Raw genomic sequence first — 5,435 nt, forward strand, 5'->3', positions numbered from 1 at the left:
CAGAGGAGTAACCTGCAGAGGCAGGGAGGTGAGGGAGGCCAAGGCATGCTTTTGTGATAGGGGATGGACCAGCAGGAGCAGGTACCACGTGCTGTTACTTGGTCAGATGGGGGTCGGCCAGAGAGTTCCATGGCAGTGCCCTGCCCCACGCTCCTGCCAGCCTCAGAGCTCCTCAGAGCTCACAGGTAGCACATGCTACATTCAGTTAGAAGAAACTAGAGCTGTATTTCGCTAGCTGAGGTCAGGGCGGAGGAAACTGCCCGTGTATTAGATGTTAAAGAGTGAGTAGAATTTGGAAAGGTATGAACAGGAGGGACAGCAAGACTGCTAGGAAAAAAAATCTCCCCACAGAATTTGTTAATGTCACATGGGCTGCATTCTTGGCAGGGGGAGGGGCACAAATAGAACAGAAATGCCCATTGTTACTTACATGTGTTTATATAGCTATTTATTCACTTTTCTAGGTTTTTTGTTGTTGTTGTTGTTGTTGTTTTGGTTGACTAATATCCCAGAAATATTTAGTCAGCAACAACAATGCTTAAAGTATGACAAAAAATGAAAACAACAAAATCACATGAATTAAAAAGCAAGAGTAAAGGAAAAAACAAAACAACGGTGAGAAACGAATGCAGCCAAAATGAGACCAGAAAATACACATTCTACAAAGTCCTATCATCACTCGTCTTAGGGGAATCTGATAATCTAGTGAGAGAAGAGCCAACACCGCAGGCCAGTGATCCTAAGAAACTAACCTCCCTTCCTCCCTCCCGTCCTCGCCCCTTCCCTACCTCCACAAATGTTTACTATGCCACATGCTGGCACAGGTGCTGGGATACAGAGCGGGCCAGGCATGGCTACTGCCCTCGTGAAGCTAATGGTCTCATATGGCAACTCAGAGCCAAGAGTTGGTAGTTTGCTTTGCTATCTCGCTGTAACTCCTTGCCAGGCACATACATTCAATTTATGGAAGGATAATGTAGAACCTTTTCCAGGTCCTCTTGGTAATCCAGAGTGACAACTTTGCACACAGAAATCGCCGATTAGCAACATCGCAGAGTGAAAAGCATCAGAGGGTCAGGGAAGTGATCAGAAGTCCTCACCTGAAGTCCCTTATCGGCCATTTGCAAGTTGTGTGTCTTTGCGTAAGTCACTTAACTTTCATGGGCCTCCGCTTCCTCCTCTGTAGGATCCAGATGACCATTCCTGCCCTGCCTACCTCACAACATTGTGTGAGGATTAAACAACATCATGGATGATGTATCTCTTCTATTGGTCTGAGACGTCATACTGCACACATACAACTCTAAACAACTACAAAAAGTGCGAACAAAATGACTGTTGCCTTGCTGCTCAGTCCATAGGATGTCAGAATTCATCATTTCTCATCCAGTGTTGAGGCCATCATGTAGAACCTGACTCTTTAGGATGGGTTTCCTGTGGTCTCCAGGAGGCCTCCTTTCCCAAAGGTGGACCTCATCTGAACTCCTCAAGCCAGCTGGGAGAAAGGCGGTGAATGCAGCTCCAACTGTTTCCCAGGTTTTGGTTGTGTATGTTCAGTACATTGTTCCGACATTCTATAGGGTGATTACAAGACCTCCAAGCTCTGGCCCGACTGTCTGTGCCACCCTGAATGTTTTACACAACAACCGCTCCTCAGTGGGGACCAGCTGGGAATGAGAATGCAGGGAAGTCCACTCTGGAAAGGCATGAAGTCCTCTTCCTAAACATGTACATTGTCTAATCCTCATTTGGTTATTGGACAGATTAAAGGGAAAATCAGCCTGCCATTTAGCCTTTGATGTGGAACTCTTGGATAATGTTTCCTTTGGCCATTTATGTAGCAAGGAGGAACTTGAAACCAGCATGGCCCAGGCGCCATTACTGCTGGAGCAGGAACGCCTCTGAATGGTTTCAAGGTCTTTTAGCCCTGCTTTTTTGGTTTGTTTCTCAAGAGCATGTCCCTGTCATCCTCCTCGTGAAATGAAATATATGTTATTTACCAAGTCGGCTCGAGTTGACTAATTTCGTTTACTACATGGTTTTGTTACCGACCCTCCCAAGTCAGTCCCCAACAAGGATCTTCCTGCCCCCGTGTCGTCTGAGCCAACAGAATGAGACTGAGTTCGGTTTAGAAGCAAAGGGAACTCTGTTCTTTGATCAGAGAAGGGAAAGGTGCGAGCTCCGACTCTAGGGTCCAAGCGCTACCCCGACACGCCATCGGCGGGCTGGGGCTGCTTTACAGAGATCCTATCAGCTGGGAGGGGGTGGGGTTCTAGGGTGGGGTGGGGCGCAGGCGCAGTTCAGCGCTCCAGATCTCAGCGCCTGGGGCAGCGTCTCTGCGCACAGCCCGCCGCCGCCGCCGCCGCCGCCGCCATCTTGAATTGCAGTGTTAACGCGTGGCGCTTCTGCTTACGCCCCGGAGCTGAGGTGCTGGGCGCCGCCGTTTTGCCCCAGGAGCTCTAGTGTGAAGGGCCCGGTGAGAGGCCTCTGCATGCGACCCCCTCTAAGCAAGAGCAACCAGACTAAGCACCAAGAAAAAGAAAAAAGGTTAGGCTTTATTTTATTACCCAAACTCTATTTTTATTTCCTGGGAATGGTTAATGGGCTTTGCTGGTGACAAGTCCCTCCTCTGTCTGTTGTCCTGCTCCTCATTCTTTTTTTTTTTTTTGTGGTACGCGGGCCTCTCAGTGCTGTGGCCTCTCCTGTTGCGGAGCACAGGCTCCGAACGCGCAGGCTCAGCGGCCATGGCTCAAGGGCCCAGCCGCTCCGCGGCATGTGGGATCTTCCCGGACCGGGGCACGAACCCGTGTCCCCCGTATCGGCAGGCGGACTCTCAGCCACTGCGCCACCAGGGATGCCCTTGTGTCCAGTTTTTTAAATTCAGATCTGACGCACTAATTCCGGAAAGGGAAGCCTGTTAGTAACACGAAGAGTTTCTCCAATGGCCAAAGGAGCAGAATTCCTAAAGTGTTCCACGGCTCACCAGCTGTGTGCCCTTGGAAAATCAGTCAGCCATCCCAACCCTCAGCTTCCTGACATGGAAAATGGGGTGATAAAATTATCTACCTCACACAGTTGTTGTAAAAGCGGAACAAGAAAGTACATGTAAAGTGCTGAATAGTTGCCATTGTAAGAGTGCAAAAAAAAAAAAAAATAGCAACTGTTAAAAATGAATAAATATGTAAGTATTCACTAGCGCTCTAGTCCCAAATAAGGTGTAAATCTCACTTTCCCTTGGCCTTGGTCTAGCACATTGGGGCTTTGGGTTCTTCTGCAGAAGCCGGGCAGGAGGACACCTGTGTTAGATGGTGGGATTGGAACTAGGGATCTTGGTGAATGCTGGGAGGCTGGAAGGATAATCACCATTTAAAATCACATTGGTGCCCAGTCAGTTTTGCTGAGTCACCGAGATCTAAGGATTGCTTAACACAGAGGATATCATGGCTCCCGTTTGTTTAAAAGCACAGGTAGCAAGAAGAGGCACAGGGTTGAGAGAGGCCAGTGTTAACCTAGAAGAGGGTTTTACCACCTTGTGCTGAATAAATGTCAGCTGTATTGACGTTATTATTTTATTATATATAGTAACAGAAAATAATAATATTATTAAATTATTATTGTTGTTGTCATTGTTCTCTAATTCAAGGAACATGGTGGCTTTTTTGCCTGGGAGGGGAATCACTTGTTTGGTTTAAATATTTAAATTGAAGCCCAGCAGTGATTCTCGGGAAGGGGATGGTAACCCCTATGGAACAGTGACAATCTGAAAGATCTTCTCTTCTCGGAAGCTACAAAGTGTGACTCTCTGCAAGTTCTTGGCCCTTTCAGAGGAGCTCAGGCCCAGATGTTGGAAATAGGAACCCTGTCCCAAGCAGGGACCTAGATCAAATCAGCTAAGCCTAAAGGGCCAGGGAGAGCAAACCTGAAAAATGCCCAGAACACATTCTGCTGCTGCCTGTTTGTCTGTTTCATTCCCACAAGAAACTGTTATTCTTACAAACTGGTTACAAGGCTTACCCACAAGAAGAATCAATAACCTTAAAGAACCTAGGGAAAATAAAACCACCCTGGAAACTCAATCCCGAGGGCTGGGCTTGGGGCATGATGACCCAGGATTCTGATTTGGCTTTTTTTTTCTTTTCCTTCTCAAAGATAACAAATAAATTAATGCACAAAGCCACATCCATATTGGAAACACTTGTCTTTTTTTTTTTTTTTTCCTTCTCAAAGATAACAAATAAATTAATGCACAAAGCCACATCCATATTGGAAACCCTTGTTTTTTTTTTTTTTTCCTTCTCAAAGATAACAAATAAATTAATGCACAAAGCCACATCCATATTGGAAACCCTTGTTTTTTTTTTTTTTTTCCACTTACGCTCAGAGGCATCAAGGACTTTGTAATAAATAAGCTTGTCAGGAATTCTTTTCAGGAAACTCAACCACAATTTTAGTCTTGTCTATTCAACACATTGTTCAGAAATGTTTTGGTAACCTTTAAAGTCCTACTCTAGGAGAGAGGTTCCCATACCCTTCAATTAAATATTTTCCTATTTTGAAGGTCATTAAGACTTTGGAAGATATTCTTATACGTGAGTTTGAGTCACGAATCCGTGTCCTCAGCTGAAGAGGCAGGAAGGTCCACGCTTGTGAGGAAAGTGTTCCACAGAGCCACCAAGTTGTGCTGTTCCAGGCCCTTCCTGGTTAGGAAGGAGAGCAGGGGGGTGTTGGACACAGCTGCCAACTAGCGAGGGCTCACTGGTGTGTGGGGCTCCATCTGCTCTGATAGATGCCGGGGTGTGAACAGACCTTAAGCAATGAGGGTGGGGGACCTGTGCCATGGGAAGGCTATGAGAAACCCTGAAGTAAGGAGTTGGTTCTCCCACTCCGCCAAAACCTGGTCGTAACAGGGACTCAAACAGATATTTGGATACTCACGTTCACAGTAGTGTTATTTACAGTAAAGACAGAAGCAGTCCAAGTGTCCTTGAATGGGTAAACAAAATGTGCTACATACATACAATGGAATATTATTCAGCCTTTAAAAAGGAAGGACATTCTGACAAGGTACACTATGGATGAACCTTAGAGACCTTGTACTAAGTGAAATCAGCCAGTCACAAAAGGACAAAGATTGCGTGATTCCACTTATACGAGGTACCAGAATAGTCAAATCCATAGAGATGGAAAATAGAATAGCAGTTGCTGGCAGTGGGGGAGGAGGAAATGTGGAGTTATTACTTAGTGGGTTCAGAGTTTCAGCTGGAAAGGATGAAAAGGTTCTGGAGATGGATGGTGGTATTGATTACACAATTATGAATGTATTTATTGCCACTAAACTATACACTTTAAAATGGTTAAAATGGCACATTTTATGTTATGTATATTCTACCACAATTTAAAAAGCCCTACTCATAAAAAGACTTGATAAATTCATA

The sequence above is a fragment of the Lipotes vexillifer genome, unplaced genomic scaffold (genome assembly GCF_000442215.2).
Source record: "Lipotes vexillifer unplaced genomic scaffold, Lipotes_vexillifer_v1.1 scaffold102, whole genome shotgun sequence".
Classification (NCBI taxonomy): Eukaryota; Metazoa; Chordata; class Mammalia; order Artiodactyla; family Lipotidae; genus Lipotes; species Lipotes vexillifer.